The sequence below is a fragment of the Salvelinus namaycush genome, chromosome 27 (assembly GCF_016432855.1).
Source record: "Salvelinus namaycush isolate Seneca chromosome 27, SaNama_1.0, whole genome shotgun sequence".
NCBI lineage: Eukaryota > Metazoa > Chordata > Actinopteri > Salmoniformes > Salmonidae > Salvelinus > Salvelinus namaycush.
In genome coordinates, this window is record NC_052333.1 from 16737889 (window position 1) to 16760408 (window position 22520).

Sequence of the window (22520 nt, forward strand, 5' to 3'; positions counted from 1 at the left end):
TTTAAAGATTAAAATGTCAATAGCTCCTTAGTCTTATGACCTACAACCATCAAACTACTTTCAGAACATCCACTCACTAGCAATATATATTGCACATCCTTTAGTTTGTCCATTTTCATCTCACAAGATTTTACATACATTTTTTAATCTTTAGAATTTCAATAGCTCCTTGGTCATGTGACCTACTGACCTCAAACAAGGTTCAGAATGTACACTCAAGTGGGCCTACACATTGCACACCCTTTTATCTGTCCATTTTCTCACATGATTTTACATTCATTTGCCTGCTCTGCCCCCCTGAAGGACAGTGTCACTCACACAACTATTCACTTGGACCTTCTCCCTGGGGCCTTCCTGACCTCCAGGCAGGCCCCCATTGACCTGGTGACCTCTGACTTCTGGCCTCTACAGTCGTGGCCAAAAGTTTTGAGATTGTGATAATTAATATTTGTGTCAAAGTCTGCTGCCTCAGTTTGTATGATGGCAATTTGCATATACTCCAGAATGTTATGAAGAGTGATCAGATGAATTGCAATTAATTGCAAAGTCCCTATTTGCAAATTAACTGAATCCCAAAAAAACATTTCCACTGCATTTCAGCCCTGCCACAAAAGGACCAGCTTACATCATGTCAGTGATTCTCTCATTATCACAGGTGTGAGTGTTGACGAGGACAAGGCTGGAGATCACTCTGTCATGCTGATTGAGTTCGAATAACAGATTGGAAGCTTCAAAAGGAGGGTGGTGCTTGGAATCATTGTTCTTCCTCTGTCAAGCATGGTTACCTGCAAGGAAACACGTGCCGTCATCATTGCTTTGCACAAAAAGGGCTATTGCTGCCAGTAAAATTGCACCTAAATCAACCATTTATCGGATCATCAAGAACTTCAAGGAGAGAGGTTCAATTGTTGTGAAGAAGTCTTCAGGGCGCCCAAGAAAGTCCAGCAAGCGCCAGGACCGTCTCCTAAAGTTGATTCAGCTGCGGGATCGGGGCACCACCAGTACAGAGCTTGCTCAGGAATGGCAGCAGGCAGGTGTGAGTGCATCTGCACGCACAATGAGGCGAAGACTTTTGGAGGATGGCCTGGTGTCAAGAAGGGCAGCAAAGAAGCCACTTCTCTCCAGGAAAAACATCAGGAACAGACTGATATTCTGCCAAAGGTACAGGGATTGGACTGCTGAGGACTGTGGTAAAGTCATTTTCTCTGATGAATCCCCTTTCCGATTGTTTGGGGCATCCGGAAAAAAGCTTGGCCGGAGAAGACAAGGTGAGCGCTACCATCAGTCCTGTGTCATGCCAACAGTAAAGCATCCTGAGACCATTCATGTGTGGAGTTGCTTCTCAGCCAAGGGAGTGGGCTTACTCACAATTTTGCCTAAGAACACAGCCATGAAAAAGGAATGGTACCAACACATCCTCCGAGAGCAACTTCTCCCAACCATCCAGGAACAGTTTGGTGACGAACAATGCCTTTTCCAGCATGATGGAGCACCTTGCCTTAAGGCAAAAGTGATAACTAAGTGGCTCGGGGGACAAAACATCAATATTTTGGGTCCATGGCCAGGAAACTCCCCAGACCTTAATCCCATTGAGAACTTGTGGTCAATCGTCAGAGGCTGGTGGACAAACAAAAACCCACAAATTCTGACAAACTCCAAGCATTGATTATGCAAGAATGGGCTGTCAGGATGTGGCCCAGAAGTTAATTGACAGCATGCCAGGGTGGATTGCAGAGGTCTTGAAAAAGAAGGGTCAACACTGCAAATATTGACTCTTTGCATCAACTTCATGTAATTGTCAATAAAAGCCTTTGACACTTATGAAATGCTTGTAATTATACTTCAGTATTCCATAGTAACATCTGACAAAAATATCTAAAGACAATGAAGCAGCAAACTTTGTGAAAATTAATATTTGTGTCATTTTCAAAACTTTTGGCCACGACTGTAGGCCTACACTGCCTGCCCGCCTGCCTGTCTGCCCTCTCCCTGGGCCTGAGAGTGTATAGCTTACTCCCTGGAACTACAGACCTCCAGGCCTCCACACTTACTCTCCCTACCCGGTCAACACCCGTCTCCCTTGGCCTTAGTAATTCCAGGGAGTAAGTTGTACTCTAAGACGTCTATAGTCCCGCTGTCAGGAACCCCGTGCACCTCATAACCCGAAAAAGACTCTGTGCACCTGGGGGCAGCACTCACAGCCTGAGTGCTGCCCCCAGCCCCTGCCCCTGCTTGGACTCTGAGTGCCCCCCGCCTTGAGGGAGGCCTCCTCGTGCACCTGGTGACCCTTTGACTTCCACAGCGAGTCCCAACCTGACTCTCAGTCCCACCAAAGGATGGGCGACCACCACCTTGCCCCCTACCTATCCAGAGCCCAATGTCAGTGTCTTAAGCCTTCTACCCGCCTGCCTGGGCTCTCTCACACCCTGTGTCTGGCCTCTGGCACCTGGACCTTCTGCGTGCACCTGGTAACCCGTAAGTAAAGATGGAGGATGGTGGAGGAAGACACCTTCCGTCCCCAAGAAAACTTGGATCGAGGGCTGAATTTCAATAAATTGCAGCGAGTGAGCTGCTCTGCTATGTAAGAAACCCTGACTCAGAATGCGGTTGTCTATGAGTGATTTAGCACCAGGTTCCCCACAAAAATGCAGCGCGCATCAGGATAGGGGCGGCAATTCATCTGGCCGCACCCCAATCCCTTCACGAACGGCTCTACTCACCTGCCAAAAGAGGCAGGCTATCCCGGGCCAACCTAAGATCCGCGGCGCTACGGTATCGTTATGTTTAGGGGGGATTCTGACTTAGAGGCGTTCAGTCATAATCCCACAGATGGTAGCTTCGCACCATTGGCTCCTCAGCCAGGCACATACACCAAATGTCTGAACCTGTGGTTCCTCTCGTACTGAGCGGGATTACTACAGGTGGGTACGCTCCTTTTGAATTTCATCAAGTTGACATTCAGTGATCCATGCCCAGTGAGAACCTGTGCTTCTTCCGTCCGTTTTATGGTTCCGCAGCAAATCAATCGGCGTGGATGGTACTACCCACATCAGATGTAGGCCTCCCTCCCCAGACACTCTGGAGATACCTCTCCCTACACCGTAGGCCATGAGCCAGATCCATGCAATGCCCTATCACTGCGGGGCCAATGGGTTTAGTCTCCGCCTCAAGTCTAGTGAGCGTAGAGGAAACCTCCTCACCTACAATGTGTGGTGTCCCACACTCAGGCAAGCCTGAGGCCTGGGAGTGTCAGTTAATGGTAAGGCACATGCCATCTCCACTACATGCTCCAAGGAGCGTGGAGGACAGCTCACACATAGAATGTGTAGAGTCTCGCACCCTGGTGGACCTGAGACCTGGCAGTGTCCATAACCACTAAGCACATTCCATCTCCATTTAGTGCTCCACTGTTAGCGGGTCCAGCTGAAGCCAGCGTTTGATTCAAACCTTTGCGGTTTTAGAGTTAGCTAAGTATATGGGATACGCGTGTTTAAACGCTTCACCACAGCCGCTCTGTGATCAGACTGATGCCAATCGTACACTTTCATCAGCCGTCTCCCAGGACTTAACTCCCCCCACTCCCAGCCAAAGCCAAGAATGCGTTCGAGCCATCACTCTCAGATTGGCTTCCTGTCAAGGTCAGGATTCGTTTACAAGAGCCCCGCAGCAAATCATTGAGTCTGGTGTAACCACCCTCACATTTTCATGCATGACCGAAAGCCCCATATTTCTTCACTTTGACATTCAGAACACTGGGCAGAAATCATATCGCATCAACACCCACCTTGCGCCTTCGCGATGCTTTGTTTTAATTAAACAGTCAGATGCCCCTGGTCCGCACCAGTTCTAAGTTAGCTGCTAGGTGCCGGCCGAGGCGACCCGCCGGAGACCCCGTGTGAACGTAGCGGGGGAGATCCGCAAGAAGGGCCCGGCAAGCGTCCAAAGTCACCACCGCCAACCGCCGGAACCAACCCCCCACCGGCCCGCCGACAGACACCACCCCGACAGACCCCCCACGCAGCCCGCCGACAGACACCACCCCGACAAACCCCCCACGCAGCCCGCCGACAGACACCACCCCGACAAACCCCCCCGCACGCAGCCCGCCGACAGACACCACCCCGACAAACCCCCCCGCACGCAGCCCGCCGACAGACACCACCCGACAAACCCCCTCACGCAGCCCGCCGACAGACACCACCCCGACAAACCCCACCACGCAGCCCGCCGACAGACACCACCCCGACAAACCCCCCCACGCAGCCCGCCGACAGACACCACCCCGACAAACCCCCCACGCAGCCCGCCGACAGACACCACCCCGACAAACCCCCCCCACGCAGCCCGCCGACAGACACCACCCCGACAAACCCCCCACGCAGCCCGCCGACAGACACCACCCCGACAAACCCCCTACGCAGCCCGCCGACAGACACCACCCCGACATACCCCCCACGCAGCCCGCCGACAGACACCACCCCGACAAACCCCCGCACGCAGCCCCTTGCGAGACCACGCACGAGAGACGGTCCGCTCAACGAACTTCCAATGGTGGCGAGAGGAGGGCAAAGGAGCGACTGCTCCCCCAGCCGCGGCTCAAGCCCCACTTCGTACCCCAGCCCGATCGACCCAGCCCTTAGATCCAATCCTTATCCCAAAGTTACGGATCTGACTTGCCAACTTCCCTTACCTACATTGTTATAACATGCCAGAGGCTGTTCACCTTGGAGACCTGCTGCGGATATTGTTGCAATTATCTGACTGCAGCCATCTTCCCATTTAACCAACTAATTAAATGCGGTTCTAAGTTGTGGTAACCTAAATGGCCAGCAGGAGGCTCAATAACCAAAATAAAATGGGGTTTCTGTAAACAAACACATTTCCTTTTCCAAAATAATATTCTATATACATACACAATTCTTAAACATTTTATTTTATGACAAAAATGTCTCTTACATGTATGCGCAAAAATACCATATGACCAGTGGAGGGAAAAAGTACTCAATTGTCATACTTGAGTAAAAGTAAAGATACCTTAATAGAAAATTACTTAAGTAAAAGTGAAGGTCACCACTGCATATGACACAAATTATAAACAACCACATCATCAGCCAATAATAGAATATTTGGAGTCTATCGGCAATAGGAAAGGCAGATGAAGTCAGATGCACACTTAAAAGTTAACATCCACCACCGACACTCCTCTGAAATGAAGGGAGCATCAATTTCCTGTTATAATCAGAGATATAGGCAGCTATCAATCAAGTTTATTTTATATAGCCCTTCGTACATCAGCTAATATCTCGAAGTGCTGTACAGAAACCCAGCCTAAAACCCCAAACAGCAAGCAATGCAGGTGTAGAAGCACGGTGGCTAGGAAAAACTCCCTAGAAAGGCCAAAACCTAGGAAGAAACCTAGAGAGGAACCAGGCTATGAGGGGTGGCCAGTCCTCTTCTGGCTGTGCCGGGTGGAGATTATAACAGAACTATGCCAAGATGTTCAAAATGTTCATAAGTGACAAGCATGGTCAAATAATAATCATGAATAATTTTCAGTTGGCTTTTCATAGCCGATCATTAAGAGTTGAAAACAGCAGGTCTGGGACAGGTGGCGGTTCCATAACCGCAGGCAGAACAGTTGAAACTGGAATAGCAGCAAGGCCAGGTGGACTGGGGACAGCAAGGAGTCATCATGCCCGGTAGTCCTGACGTATGGTCCTAGGGCTCAGGTCCTCCGAGAGAGAGAAAGAAAGAGAGAAGGAGAAAATTAGAGAGAGCCAAGATTTTCAAAATGTTCATGAATGACAAGCATGGTCAAATAATAATCAGGAATAAATGTCAGTTGGCTTTTCATAGCCGATCATTAAGAGTTGAAAACAGCAGGTCTGGGATAGGTAGGGGTTCCGTAACCGCAGGCAGAACAGTTGAAACTGGAATAGCAGCAAGGCCAGGCGGACTGGGGACAGCAAGGAGTCATCATGCCCGGTAGTCCTGACGTATGGTCCTAGGGCTCAGGTCCTCCGAGAGAGAGAAAGAGAGAAGGAGAGAATTAGAGAGAGCCAAGATTTTCAAAATGTTCATAAATGACAAGCATGGTCAAATAATAATCAGGAATAAAAGTCAGTTGGCTTTTCATAGCCGATCATTAAGAGTTGAAAGCAGCAGGTCTGGGACAGGTAGGGGTTCCATAACCGCAGGCAGAGCAGTTGAAACTGGAACAGCAGCAAGGCCAGGTGGACTGGGGACAGCAAGGAGTCATCATGCCCGGTTTGCCGTGACGTATGGTCCTAGGGCTCAGGTTCTCAGAGAGAGAGAAAGAAAGAGAGAACGAGAGAATTAGAGAGAGCATACTTAAATTCACACAGGACACTGGATAAGACAGGAGAAGTACTCCAGGTATAAACAACTGACCCTAGCCCCCCGACACATAAACTACTGCAGCATAAATACTGGAGGCTGAGACAGGAGCGGTCAGGAGACACTGTGCTATGTGATACATTCACCACAACACTGCTGTTCTGTGGGCAGAAAGCGGTGTGTTTCTCAGAAACAGGTTTAGGTTTATGTTTGTGATTCAGCCTGAATTTAAAATGGATTAAATATAGATTTTTTGTCACTGGCCTACACACAATACCCCGTAATGTGAAAGTGGACATTTTTACAAATAAATACAAAATGAAGCTAAAATGTCTTGAGTCATTAAGTATTCAACCATTTTGTTATGGCAAGCCTAAATAAGTTCAGGAGTAAACTTAACAAGTCACTTATTTGCATATACTCACTCTTTGTGCAATAATAGTGTTTAACATGATTTTTGAATGACTACCTCGTCTCTGTACCTCACACATACAATTATCTGTTAGGTCCCTCAGTCGAGCAGTGAATTTCAAACACTGATTCAACCACAAAGACCAGGGAGGTTTTCCAATGACTCGCAAAGAAGGGCACCTATTGGTAGATGAGTAAAAACCTTTTTTTTATGACTGAATATCCCTTTGAGCATGATGTATCAATACACCTAGTCACTACAAAGTAACAGGCCTCCTTCCTAACTCAGTTGCTGGAGAAGAAAGAGACCACTCGGGGATTTCACCATGAGGCCAATGGTGACTTTAAAACAGTTACAGAGTTTAATGGCTGTTATAGAAGAAAACTGAGGATGGATCAACAACATTTTAGTTACTCCAGAATACTAACCTAATTGACAGAGTGAAAAAAAGGAAGCCTGCATGCATCCTGAGTTTAACATGTTATGGGTATGATTGTAATAGTTAACGACTGAGGAGTTTTTCAGGATAAAAAATAAACGGAATGGAGCTAAACACAGACAAAATCCTTGAGGAAAACCACCTGGTTCAGTCTGTTTTCCACCAGACACTGGGAGATGAATTCACATTTCAGCAGGACAATAACCTAAAATACAAGGCCAAATCTACACTGGAGTTGCTTTCCAAGAAGAATGAAGTGAATGTTCCGGAGGTGCCGAGTTACAGTTTCGACTTAAATCTACTTGAAAGTTTATGGCCAGATCTGGAAATGGTTGTCTAGCAATGATCATCAATCAATTTAACAGAGCTTGAAGAATTTTTGAAAGAATGTTGCACAATTCAGGTGTGGAAAGCTCTTATTTGTATAATTGTTTTTATTTAACCTTTATTTAACTAGGCAAGTCAGTTGAGAACAATTCTTATTTTACAATGACGGCCTACCCCAGCCAAACCCTCCCCGGACCCAGACAACGCTGGGACAATTGTACGCCGCCCTATGGAACTTCCGATCACGGCCGGTTGTGATACAGCCCAGGATCAAACCAGAGTCTGTAGTGATGCCTCTAGCACTGAGATGCAGTGCCTTAGACCGCTGCGCCACTCGGGAGCTCTTAGAGACTTACCCAGAAAGACTCACAGCTGTAATCGTTGCCAAAGGTTCTTCTACAATGTATTGACTCAGGGGTATGAATACTTATATAAATTAGATATTTCTGTATTTCATTATCAATACATTTGCTAAAATGTCTAAAAACATGTTTTAACTTTGTCATTATGGGGTATTGTGTGTGAGAAAACAAACATATTTCATCCATTTTTAATTCCGTCTGTAACACAGTCTGAAGGCACTAGACAATGAAAACACCTGCATACTCTGTTCTGTGGTGGAAATTAAATATGAATTACATACTATACTGTTTAATTAGACATACGATGCTGTTTTACTCAGAGAATGTTTGTTATATGTTAGTATTTTTACTGATACAGGCTTGTCTTCTGTGACTTAGTCATAAATCTTAAAATAAAGTTATTTTGAAGAATAGTCTCTCTCCTTTTGGTTAGAATTATCACCACAATCCTCCCTTGCTGATCTGGCCCTGTAAATAATGTGACATGTCAAGTCAAAGAGCCTTGAGTCATTACCATCTTTTTTTGTATATTTCAATGTGTATTTAAACTAATGTTATCTCACAAGCAGAGTCTATCATTTACACTGATCCTGGGGTCATGGGGAAAAGCACCATGTCAGTTCCCAGCAAACATGCCCGCATTGGCACGATGTGGACCCAATGCGGGCTAAATGATTGGCCCCATGTAGGCTGCCCACATTGGGCCAATGTGTCTTTGCTCATCAGCTTCAAATTGGCCCCTAAGGCATTTGCCCTGTGTGGCCCAACAAACATGCCCACATTGGCACGATGTGGACCCATTGCGGGCTAAAATATTAGCCCCATGTAGGCTTCCCAGATTGGGCTGATGCACCCTTGTATTTTTATTACAATTTAATTCAATGCATAAATTCCATACGTTTCAAGCCTTAAAGGTATTTAGGGTACGAGTTACATTGTATCAGAAAGACAACCAAGTTGTTACTATCATACATATATTTTTACAAGGGAAACTTTTATATTTCTCACATCACATTTCTGGATTTCTGGAATAGTCACATACAGTCTATTTTTGAAAGATTTTATCATTGGCAGCGTACAAAAAGCAAAGAAATGTGGGCATCACACAACAGAACACTTAAACTGAAAACAACACTCTCAGTAACAGTTGCACAAAAATAACTGTGTGCAAACCAAGCCCCCATATATTCTAATGAGCCACTGCCTCTAGCTAGGCTTTGATTGGGCCGGCACGTGCTGGGGTTGGAGTGGGCTACCCCTTTTTGGGGTTAGTATGGGCTGACCCGTGTTGGGCTGCTAAGGATTAGCCTGTGTTGGGTTTTGCAGACTAGCCCGTATTGGGCTAGTGTGGGTTTGGTGTGGGCTAGCCTGTGTTGAGCATTGGTGTAGGCTGGCCCGTGTTGGGCTTGGTGTGGGCTGGTCTGTGTTGGGCTAGCCTGTGTTGAGCATTGGTGTAGGCTGGCCCGTGTTGGGCTTGGTGTGGGCTGGCCTGTGTTGGGCTGGTGTGGGCTGGCCTGTGTTGGGCTGGTGTGGGCTGGCCTGTGTTGGGCTGGTGTAGGCTAGCTCGTGTTGGGCTGGTGTGGGCTAACCTGTGTTAGGCATTGGTGTGGGCTGGCCTGTGTTGGGCTGGTGTGGGCTGGCCTGTGTTGGGCTGGTGTGGGCTGGCCTGTGTTGGGCTGGTGTGGGCTGGCCTGTGTTGTGCTGGTGTGGGCTGGCCTGTGTTGGGCTGGTGTGGGCTAGTCTGTATTGGGCTGGTGTAAGCTAGCCCGTGTTCGGCTGGTGTGGGCTAGCCGGTGTTGGACATAGGTGTGGGCTGGCCAAATCAAAGTCAAATCAAATGTTATTGCTTGCGCACACATACTTAGCAGATGTTATTGTGGGTGTAGAGAAATGCTTGTGTTCCTAGCTCCAACAGTGCAGTAATATCTAACAATTCAAACAATACAAAAATATCTCAAAGTAAAAGAATGGAGTTATGAAATACATAAATATTAGGAAGAGCAATGAATTGCGACTCCACTTTGTCAATGTATTGACGTTTATCCGGAACATCTTAACTCCATCTGTGGTGTGGGCTAGTCTGTGTTGGGCTGATGTGGGCTGGCCCGTGTTGGGCTGGTGAGGGGTAGTTCGTGTTGGGCTTGGTGTGGGGTGGGGTGGTCCGTGTTGGGCTGGCCCGTGTTGAGCTGGTGTGGGCTAGCCCGTGTTGGGCATTGGTGTGAGCTAACCCGCCTTGGGCTGGTGTGGGCTAGTTCACTAACCCTTTGATGTCCAGGTGAGGCCTGCTCCTGGTGAACTCCTTCAGTTTCCTGACTCCCTCCTTAGAGAACTTGTTGTCAAACATCTAGAGGTTTTCCAGAGTGATATTCTCTGTCAGCGCTTTCATGAGGAGTTCTGCTCCCTTATCAGTGACCTGGTTGTCATGGAGCCTGATATCTTTAAGTGGGCTAGTCCATGTTCCGCAGTAGATCCGCCAGATAGCCTGCTCCCACATCGCCAATTTGATTGATGGCCATCCTGAGGTTGACCACTGTGAGGTTGTTTTTCAATCCCTCTCTAAGCACCTTGAGTCCCTCACAACCCAGTCCTGTCTCCTCCAACCACAGTCTCTCAACAAGGCAGTCTGGGCTCTGCACGACACGGGCTAACACAGCTGCCCCCTCTGGACCAAGAGGGGTCTGCACCAGCCTAAAGGTGCTGAAGAGAGGGAGTACAGGCAGCAATCTTCACAGGCCCTCTGCATCCAGTCCCTGGGCCTCCAGATTCAGATCCTGCAGGTCTGGGATCAGCTGCAGCAGGAAGGCCAGCTTGCTCCAGTCCCTCTTGGCCGGGCCAGACTGGTCTGGGCCTCGTACAGGCATTGGCACACGTTGACCTGCCTCTCTGGAATCAGTCTGCCACAATGGAGCTGGGAGTGGAGTAGGCTTTGGAGAAACTGAGGAGGAGAGGGCAGGGACAGAGGAAGGAGATTGGAGTTGCTGTGATCCTCCATCCAGGATGATAGGGGTTTGAGGTACCAATAGGCCAGATACAAATCTGCAGAAGAAGTCCATGTGACCAGACTGATGGTGTCCACCATAGGTGAAAGCCTTTTTGATGTATCTGTGTATTTTACTTTTTTTTGTGTTTTTTACACCTTTATTTAACTAGGCAAGTCATTTAAGAACAAATTCCTATTTTCAATGACGGCCTAGGAACAGTGGGTTAACTGCCTTGTTCAGGGGCAGAATGACAGATTTTTACCTTGTCAGCTCGGGGATTCGATCTTGCAACCTTACAGTTACTAGTCCAATGCTCTAACCACTAGGCTACCTGCAATCCAAAGTGTTCACCTCCTTTATTAGCAAAGGAGGTGAACACTTTGTGCAGGGTGACTGGATACAGGGCTACACCAGCAGGTGTGCTGAGCCCTGAGAACAGGTCTGAGCCAGAGAGGGCTTGCAGGACGTAGTACAGAGCAGCAAGGAACTCCTACACAGTGGTGTGAATGAACTGGAAGCTCCTCTGGTCTTCCACCAGGAAGATCTTGGACTGCCCGCTGCAGTCTAAGGAGAAAGAGCTCAGACCAGCCTAGTCGAAGAGGAAGCGTCGCTCCAGCAGACCCTTGAAGGCCAGGGCTCCCAGGTCTCTGAGCATGGGCCAGAGCTCCTGTAGGACCCAAGGGGCCTCCTGGAGACAAGTTGGGCTGCAGCACTTCTGACTGTGGCCCCCTCCATGGAACACTAAGACAGACTTGAGGAAGAAGCAGTAGATTTCTGTAATGGTGATGTGCTTGGCGTTGTCACTAATAAACATCATACTGGGAAAAATGGAGGAGGAGGATGTGCAGGGGGTTGGAGTAGCTGTACAGGGCAGGGTGGTGGTGTCTTGGCTGAGGCAGTAGAGCGCACAATCATGCAGGGCAATAGCAATGATCATGCAGAAGGCCGGGATACGGCACATGCACTGGAAGGTCTGGCAGGAGAACATGCAGCCCCACATGGCATCGGCCACCGGGGGAGAGCTGCACTTCTGCTCAGAGTAGGGGAGAAGCTCAGGACGCTGTAGAGCTGGGTCACCAGCAGGGGTGGGACCTTGGAGAGGGCGTGTGGCCGCGAGGTCACCAGGGTGGAGACACTAGGAAGGAGGTGTCCCTTGATCAAGTTCACCGCCATCTCCCCCATGTCCAGCTTCCGCTTCGGGTCCGAGCACTTGGGGGTCCTCTCAAAGTCAAGGGGAAGCTCATTGAGCCTGTCCAAGATGAGCAGGATATGGCCATGTTGGGAGTTGACAAATTCGTCCAGAACAGGTTTGAGGTGGCTGTAGTGCGTTAGGAGAAGCTCCAGCAGGCTCTGAGGCTCACTGAATAGATTGAGCTCTCTGAAGGATAGAGACAGGACTAGCTTCTGGGAGTCTGAGGCCCTGATCCAGACGTGAACCAGCCACTAGCCAGCCACTAAAGTGGTCTTCCCACTGCCGGCCACCCCTGTCAGTAGAGTCACTGTCAGTAGAATCACGTCCTCTCCTGGAACAGACAGCTGACTCTGGTAGACAACTATAAAGTTACAGACCTGATCATGGCTCCGGAAGGCATCTCCGACCATGGCTGCCTCATGCTGGTGGCACTGCAGGGGAATAGTATAGCCCTCGCGCTTGGACAGCATGACATCCATAAAGGAACCAGGGTTATCACCACTCTCTGAGCTAATACTAAGGTAATCAATGGGACTGTGCTGCTTGCCTAATATATGCATATACTTCCTTGAGTGTGTAGTATCTTGGATCTACATCTGTTTATATTAGTTACTATGCTGTTACTAAGCGGTGATGTATTACGACAGTGTTACGTTACTACACCTAATAGGAAATGCACATGCGCACTAGTGTGCCCGGGAACTGTAGAGCTCGAGAGGTTTGACTTAACAAAAACTAACTGTACTCCCGTCTCCTGCCTGGTCATTTCTCCACAACACAAATATTACAGTGGCGACGAGGTGATTAAACTTCTTTAACGGACATTGCTTGAAGGGAAGAATGTTGCGTGAGTAATGAAACTCAAAATAATTATGTAATTCGTCAGTTATTTTTTATTTTCTTTCGCCAGTAAAAAAAGGCTAAGCACTGCTAGCAGGTACAGTGTTCAGGAGCTGCCAAGTAGCAAGACTATTGGAGTCCAGAATAGCGACACTGCCCTCTGGTGGTTAAATTTAAAAAAACGAATTGAACCCATTGAAATTAGGCGATCTCAGTGAAGAAATATTGTCAAGAAAAAAAAAAAGGAAGAAGGAACGTAACACGGTGTGTACATTATTACAAATGAGTGCAGTGAATGAAGTAATTGCAGAAACTTCTGAAGTGAAGAATTAGATGAAAATTAAGGAATACAAGGAATAAGGAAACTGAACAATTAACTGTGAAAATGGCAACCATTGGTCGAGTACCAGAGTTTGAGGCTACAAAAGAGGATTTTTATTCCTATTTGGAGCATTTTGAGCGTTGGCTGGCTGCAAATTAAATTAAAGATGAAAAGAAAGCAGACGTATTTCTCAGTGTTTTGGGTCCAACTGAGTATGGATTGCTGAAAGGTCTCATTGAACCAATAAAAGCAGTGGAGTTGAACTATGCAGAACTGACTGAAACTCTTTCAAGGCATTTCAAGCCTAAGCTCGTATCGGACAATGGCCCTCCTTTCACGTCAAACGATTTTGAAATGTTCTCAAGAACAATGGAGTAAGGCACATCCTGTCACCACCTTACCATCCGGCATCAAACGGAGCAGCGGAGAGAGCCGTGCAAACCTTTAAGAAGGCCTGGACTAGACTCGAGGTTCAGTCTGTGCCCACCCACCAAAGGCTTCCCCGGTTCCTGTTTACTTACCGTAACACACCACACACAGTAACGGAATGTACACCAGCTGAACTGTTTCTGAGACGCCAACCACGTACCCGCCTGACATTGTTGAAACCAGACTTGTCAAGCACTGTGGCAAAGCACCAGCTACAGCAGAAGAAAGCTCATGACAGACACTCAAAGACTGTCAGAGAATTCAAAGAGGGAGAGAGGGTGATGGTACGTGATTTTTCAGAGCCCAGCTGGGGAGAAATCTTCAGTCTGAGAAAGGACAAACCAGTGAGTCAGGCTACACTCACTAACATGCTGGAGAAGCACAAATAACTTTTCAAAGATGGCTACGGCGAAATACAAGACTTCACAGCAAAAGTCAGAGTGCAAGAAGGAACCAAGCCTATCTTTTACAAACCACGTCCAGTTCCCTATGCTCTTAAGGAAGCAGTAGAGAAGGAACTGGACCGCCTACAGAAGAATAACATAATCACGAAAGTAGGGAGGAGCGACTGGGCCGCTCCGATTGTTGTAGTCACAAAGACAGACAAGACCGTCAGAATGTGCGGTGACTACACAGTCACAGTAAATCGCTGCATACTACCAGAGGAATATCCACTACCAAACGCTGAAGATCTGTTTGCCACTCTAGCTGGTGGGAAGGTTTTCAGTAAGCTGGACCTGGCATTCGCTTATCAGCAACTGAAGCTGGATCCGGAGTCAGAACAGTATCTGACCATCAATACACACAAGGGGCTATTCAGATTCAATCGCTTGGCCTATGGAATCTCGACAGCTCCAGCGATATTCCAACACACAATGGATCAGATCTTGGACGGTATAGACAACGTTGTGTGCTTCATGGACGACATCCTCGTGTCAGCACCAACCATTGGAGAGCACCTTCAGCTGAGAAGACCATCAATCTTCTCAGACACCTGTTCGCATCCTTTGGACTAGTCAAGGAGCTCGTATCGGACAATGGCCCTCCTTTCACGTCAAACGATTTTGAAATGTTTCTCAAGAACAATGGAGTAAGGCACATCCTGTCACCACCTTACCATCCGGCATCAAACGGAGCAGCGGAGAGAGCCGTGCAAACCTTTAAGAAGGCCTGGACTAGACTCGAGGTTCAGTCTGTGCCCACCCACCAAAGGCTTCCCCGGTTCCTGTTTACTTACCGTAACACACCACACACAGTAACGGAATGTACACCAGCTGAACTGTTTCTGAGACGCCAACCATGTACCCGCCTGACATTGTTGAAACCAGACTTGTCAAGCACTGTGGCAAAGCACCAGCTACAGCAGAAGAAAGCTCATGACAGACACTCAAAGAATGTCAGAGAATTCAAAGAGGGAGAGAGGGTGATGGTACGTGATTTCAGACACCCCAAGAGCCTGTGGAACTCAGGTGTGATCTTGCAACGCAAAGGACCTTTGACTTACCAAGTCCAAATTGGTCATCGCCAGGTCAACGTTCATGTGGATCATCTGCTACGGTCCAACGCCCCAGCAGAGACACGCCGAGAGAACAATAACGACCCCCAGGACTATTCTCCTGACTGTGGACGTACGGGAGAGACCTTCCACCCGAACCTGGCCCACCACCGGAAGCCCAGAAGGAGCGGAGATATCCTATTCGACAGCGAAGGGCACCTCAAAAGCTTGACCTGTGAGTTGAGCTGTTTAAGGAGGTAACAGACAGTAAAACAAACAAACACTTTAATATGTCCTAGATAAAAGGAAAGAAAAAGGACATTACCTGGGTTAGTTATTAGGACACAAACTCCATCTTCGGGGCAGAATAATCCCCTGGATTTGTGCTGGGCTCTGAAAAGTCTGCTTCAACCCAGTAGTTGAAAAATGTTAAGAATGCATTGTTCAGATATTGCATTAGTAGTTCCCTAACATATTTACCTTGTTCTCTGGGAGTTAAAAACTATGGGGGAGGAGTGTAGTATCTGGGATCTACATCTGTTTATATTAGTTACTATGCTGTTACTAAGCGGTGATGTATTACGACAGTGTTACGTTACTACACCTAATAGGGAATGCACATGCGCACTAGTGTGCCCGGGAACTGTAGAGCTCGAGAGGTTTGACTAAACAAAAACTAACTGTACTCCTGTCTCCTGCCTGGTCATTTCTCCACAACACAAATATTACAAAGTGCTCCTGCATGCTGTTTGGACCAGAGCCACCGCTGCTGGGTTCAGTGCCCTTAGGTGAGTTAGCTGCCACCATAGACTCAGATTCAGTTTTGGCTCTCTGTGACTGTAATGCATGGAAGATTTGACAGGTCTCCTCTCCTCGCCCATGAAGAACATCCAAGTCTGGTCTCTCCTGGTCGACCCTGGAAAACACAAAGAAACAAGGGCTGTAGCTTTAGTGGACTTTTACTTGGAACCACTTGTGTTTGTTGGAAACATGGCCCAATAGAAGAAAATTAATTAATATAGACAGTGTTGTTAACTCATTAACCAGTCCCCTAAGTTCTTACCTTTGTCCAGTAGTAATGTTTCCAACTCAGAGGATTGGATGATCCATAGACCAGAGTCACTTGTCTGTTGAAAAAAAGCAACAAGTGACAATGACTGAATTGAGACATTTTCATGCCCCATAAGGTCTTACCTTTGTTTAGTAGTCTTTTTCTCTGAAAATAACAGGTGGATCCATAGACTGGTGCCTCTTCATGGACACATAGCTGGGAACAGGTGACTCTGATCTCTCCTGATGATCTCTGGACAAACACAGAGACAATAAATATCTATGTCGACCTTAAGTAGATGCTGTGGTGTCACTGAGCATACAATCTTTAAACTTTATTTTATAAGTTTCTAATTGAAGAATTACATGCATATCTAACCAATTACACTAGTTATGTTGAGGATCTTGATGCTCGCTTACTGTAGTTTAGTAGAAGAGTCTCCACCTTTGAACATGATTGGATGATTTATAGACTGGTCACTCTTCATGGACACACAGCTGTGTGCAGGTGAGACTGGTCTCTTCTGATGGGCCCTGGAAAAGACACACACAGACAATAGCTATTTAGAAGATGTTGTGGTGTCACTAAATACATCTCTATAAACTTTCTTTTAATTTATTTTCAAGTTATTTGACAGGTTTCTCGTTGGAGCATTACAGGTATGTCTCACGAATTTTATTAGCCTTCTTTCGTTGATATATTTATAGATGGACACTATGTCTGTACATTAGGAGAACCTATTTGGCTCAAGAGCACCCCCCTTACTTTAGTTTAGTAGAAGAGGTTCTCTCTCTGGACACGATAGGTGGATCCATAGACTGGTCACTCTTCATGGACGCACAGCTGGGTACAGGTGAGTCTGGTCTCTCCTGCTGGATTGGGCTTCAACACAACAGACAGACCTTCAGACACTAATCTATTCTATTCTTCTCAGCCTAATGATGATGTAAAATCACTGCTGAGTTCTGCGATGGACAACAGTCATCAACAGTTTAGGATTAATCTCACCTCTCAACATTGTGGTTGCTGGCATGTTCCCCAGTGAGATTCATTTTAGAGGCAGTGGTCCCCTCCTCTCTCCTAAGACCTCTAAAATAAACACACTTAAAATTGTTTTAAATAAGTTAATTCAAGTTTTAAAATGGTACACTCTAAATTAACAGAAAAACTGTGCGTGCGTGGATGGGTTGTGAGACAACTTGTGTATTTGACCGTGAAAGAGGGGGGATGGGGTGGCAAAGAGACAGACATAGACCTATATAATATTTTATCAATTAGGAGGATGCCAATTTGCTACATTCTCTTCATGTCATTGTGCTTATTCATGGAACACATGATCATCTTAAGTATGAGGAAACTCAACACTATTTATTCTATAGTTCTATGTTGTGCAAAATGCTCACCTAAAACACTTTTACTCTCATAACGAGGTGGTTATATCTCATGGAAACACTTTCATCATGCTAATACACACCTATTTCGGTCTCCTTTTATTACTATCAAACACAAAACGGATCAAACCTGATCAACAAACCTTTACAGTTGTAGCAACAGTACTTCCATAATGCCTTATGTTACTGGTCTACTTTAGCTGTTACTGGCTAGTATACTAGATAATATATAGATCAATTATCTGGAAACAATTCCTACTTTCTGGTAGTCACTTTGAAGGATTCAACAGATTAAATGTATTCTCTCTGTGATGCTTTTCACTGAAGATGACTAACATTGACTCAGCTGCCAATCCAGTAAATAAAATACAAGAAATCCTAAATGACACCCTACTCCCTATATAGTGCACTACAATGGCCAAGGCCCTATATTCCTCATATAGTAAATCACTTTGGACCAGAGCCCTATTTTGAAAGGTAGTGCACTAAATATTAGGATTAAGATGCCATATGTTGAAAAGTAGTGGGAATAAGTTTAGATTTCAGACACAAACATCTACTCACCTGAGAAATTGAAATTGTAATTTGATCTAATCTAGATCTGTAATTCTCTGCTCTCGTCTCAATCCACCACGTGTAAGGTGTCTCTGATCGTAACCACCAGTTCAGTCAGTGTGTGTGTGTGTGTGTTCCAATCATAGTCAAACCATTTTGTCTAGTTACCACACACACAAACACACACTGACTGAACTATTCCTGAGGGTGGTGCTGAAGTATCACCATGCAAATTATCCTACTGTAAGGGATGATGAGCAATGCTCACTGACACACACACAGGCTGGCACTGCAAATAATTTATGAAAAGATCACCAGCGTTTAACTAAAGAAAGGCATCTTGCTGCAGAAACTTTGGCAATTCACTTGCTGAACTGACTCATTTGAAATGGACTTGACCCCAACCCTGATGCCTACATTCTTCTCTTATAGTCTAAAGTGGAGCCAACCCCACCTTAATATGTAACACTGACACTCTTATGTCACCTCTCTCTCCCTATCGCCTCACCTCGCCTGCCACAACATCCCATCCCTAGAGAGCCGTATCTTGGCAACAGCAAAGCCATGGAGACCGGTGACGTCTTCGTAACCCTTGGAATCGCAAGAAATTATGTGTGAGTGTGTGTTCTAACCATAGTATTATCGGTTGTTAGTACTAGTTATAATGCCGGTTGGAGCTGAAAGGTGGGAAAGGAGTAGGCTGTCCTGAGCTTCTGTGACCTTCCCTTTCTGCAGCCAGTGAAAAAACACATTTACCCTTTGGGGATCAATGAAGTACAGTGATTGATTCATTCATTCACGCTCTCTATGTTGTTCTCTTCCTCTCCACTCCCTTATCAGATAGAAGATTGTAGAAGAGAGTGTATGTTCACAGGTTCAGTGTGTCAAGAGTCAATACTGCTATATAACAGTCTGTCATTATGGAACAATTCGAATGGTGTGCTCTGTACAGACCCTGGGTCCAAAGTCCCAGTCAGTGGACAGATAACTAGCTAGCTCTATAGATATGGGCAGACATCCAAGCACAATGTTAGTGTGTTTCTGTTTAGCAACATGACAATGACAAAAGAGTTGGCCAAAGAAACAAAAAGAGACTGGAGAATAAGAGAATAATAATACCGAGGATTTATATAGTGATTTTCTAAAAGCCATGTCATGAAGCAGTCTTTCTTTTGATCTCTCTCTTCCTATCACTTTCTCTCTGCTGTGAAAGCATTGCTTCCTCACTTTCAGTGGCAGGGCCTAATGATTACACTTGTTAATTGTGATGACACACACACACACACACACACACACACACACACACACACACACACACACACACACACACACACACACACACACACACACACACACACACACACACACACACACACACACACACACACACACACACACACACATGTGTATAATACACACTTGTACATGTGTGCAATAGGACAAATAGAAGCACCCACCAAATTATGAATTATTATTAAACGCACACACACTGTGACTAGATTGCATATTGAATGACTACCTCCTCTCAGTAACTAGGTGTCTAGTGGACAATACCAGTTTACTTAGTGTTTTAGACTACTGACACATTACACCTACATCTGAAGAACCTGCTGTTGTGTCTCTCTCCCCCACCATCTCTCTCTCTTCCTTTCCATCTGTCTCTCTCCCCCACCATCTCTCTCTCCCTTTCCATCTGTCTCTCTCCCCCACCATCTCTCTCTCTTCCTTTCCATCTGTCTCTCTCACCCACCATCTCTCTCTCTTCCTTTCCATCTGTCTCTCTCCCCCACCATCTCTCTCTCTTCCTTTCCATCTGTCTCTCTCCCCCACCATCTCTCTCTCTTCCTTTCCATCCGTCTCTCTCCCCCACCATCTCTCTCTCTTCCTTTCCATCTGTCTCTCTCCCCCACCATCCCTCTCTCTTCCTTTCCATCTGTCTCTCTCCCCCACCATCTCTCTCTCTTCCTTTCCATCTGTCTCTCTCCCCCGCCATCTCTCTCTCTTCCTTTCCATCTGTCTCTCTCCCCCACCATCTCTCTCTCTTCCTTTCCATCTGTCTCTCCCCCACCATCTCTCTCTCTTCCTTTCCATCTGTCTCTCTCCCCCACCATCTCTCTCTCTTCCTTTCCATCTGTCTCTCTCCCCCACCATCTCTCTCTCTTCCTTTCCATCCGTCTCTCTCCCCCACCATCTCTCTCTCTTCCTTTCCATCTGTCTCTCTCCCCCACCATCTCTCTCTCTTCCTTTCCATCTGTCTCTCTCCCCCACCATCTCTCTCTCTTCCTTTCCATCCGTCTCTCTCCCCCACCATCTCTCTCTCTTCCTTTCCATCTGTCTCTCTCCCCCACCATCTCTCTCTCTTCCTTTCCATCTGTCTCTCTCCCCCACCATCTCTCTCTCTTCCTTTCCATCTGTCTCTCTCCCCCGCCATCTCTCTCTCTTCCTTTCCATCTGTCTCTCTCCCCCACCATCTCTCTCTCTTCCTTTCCATCTGTCTCTCTCCCCCACCATCTCTCTCTCTTCCTTTCCATCTGTCTCTCTCCCCCACCATCTCTCTCTCTTCCTTTCCATCTGTCTCTCTCCCCCACCATCTCTCTCTCTTCCTTTCCATCTGTCTCTCTCCCCCACCATCTCTCTCTCTTCCTTTCCATCTGTCTCTCTCCCCCACCATCTCTCTCTCTTCCTTTCCATCTGTCTCTCTCCCCCACCATCTCTCTCTCTTCCTTTCCATCCGTCTCTCTCCCCCACCATCTCTCTCTCTTCCTTTCCATCTGTCTCTCTCCCCCACCATCTCTCTCTCTTCCTTTCCATCTGTCTCTCTCCCCCACCATCTCTCTCTCTTCCTTTCCATCCGTCTCTCTCCCCCACCATCTCTCTCTCTTCCTTTCCATCCGTCTCTCTCCCCCACCATCTCTCTCTCTTCCTTTCCATCTGTCTCTCTCCCCCACCATCTCTCTCTCTTCCTTTCCATCCGTCTCTCTCCCCCACCATCTCTCTCTCCCTTTCCATCTGTCTCTCTCCCCCACCATCTCTCTCTTCCTTTCCATCTGTCTCTCTCCCCCACCATCTCTCTCTCTTCCTTTCCATCTGTCTCTCTCCCCCGCCATCTCTCTCTCTTCCTTTCCATCTGTCTCTCTCCCCTACCATCTCTCTCTCTTCCTTTCCATCCGTCTCTCTCCCCCACCATCTCTCTCTCCCTTTCCATCTGTCTCTCTCCCCCACCATCTCTCTCTCTTCCTTTCCATCTGTCTCTCTCCCCCACCATCTCTCTCTCTTCCTTTCCATCTGTCTCTCTCCCCCACCATCTCTCTCTCTTCCTTTCCATCTGTCTCTCTCCCCCACCATCTCTCTCTCTTCCTTTCCATCTGTCTCTCTCCCCCACCATCTCTCTCTCTTCCTTTCCATCTGTCTCTCTCCCCCACCATCTCTCTCTCTTCCTTTCCATCCGTCTCTCTCCCCCACCATCTCTCTCTCTTCCTTTCCATCTGTCTCTCTCCCCCACCATCTCTCTCTTCCTTTCCATCTGTCTCTCTCCCCCACCATCTCTCTCTCCCTTTCCATCTGTCTCTCTCCCCCACCATCTCTCTCTCCTCCTTTCCATCTGTCTCTCTCCCCCACCATCTCTCTCTCTTCCTTTCCATCTGTCTCTCTCCCCCACCATCTCTCTCTCTTCCTTTCCATCTGTCTCTCTCCCCCACCATCTCTCTCTCTCCCTTTCCATCTGTCTCTCTCCCCCACCATCTCTCTCTCTTCCTTTCCATCTGTCTCTCTCCCCCACCATCTCTCTCTCTTCCTTTCCATCTGTCTCTCTCCCCCACCATCTCTCTCTCTTCCTTTCCATCTGTCTCTCTCCCCCACCATCTCTCTCTCTTCCTTTCCATCTGTCTCTCTCCCCCACCATCTCTCTCTCCTCCTTTCCATCTGTCTCTCTCCCCCACCATCTCTCTCTCTTCCTTTCCATCTGTCTCTCTCCCCCACCATCTCTCTCTCCCTTTCCATCTGTCTCTCTCCCCCACCATCTCTCTCTCTTCCTTTCCATCTGTCTCTCTCCCCCACCATCTCTCTCTCTCCCTTTCCATCTGTCTCTCTCCCCCACCATCTCTCTCTCTTCCTTTCCATCTGTCTCTCTCCCTCTCTTTCTCTCTCCTTTTCACTCCGACTCACATTTTGTCCTTCCAATTCAGGCACACTTTCACGTGGTGTATCTTTCTCTCTGTCTTCTATTCTCTCTCTTTCACTCTGCCTTTCAATACATTTCATATTTTTTACCTGCAGTAAGTAGCAGTCTGTGCTTGGTCATGTGTCAGCAAAGATTAAAACAGCAACCCAACACAAGAAAACATCCAAATGTAACAGTTATATTGTAA

The 22520-nt window shown here is 47.1% G+C and overlaps 1 long non-coding RNA gene across 1 annotated transcript; it reads right to left on the minus strand.

The window, feature by feature from the left end:
- Nucleotides 1-15717: 15717 nt before the first annotated feature.
- On the minus strand, nt 15718-17069 carry LOC120022091. The gene is made up of 5 exons (XR_005472588.1): nt 16973-17069; nt 16627-16740; nt 16351-16459; nt 16220-16283; nt 15718-16072 (listed from the first exon to the last, which is right to left on the minus strand). It is a non-coding gene; the product is annotated as an uncharacterized LOC120022091 (long non-coding RNA).
- Nucleotides 17070-22520: the final 5451 nt, after the last annotated feature.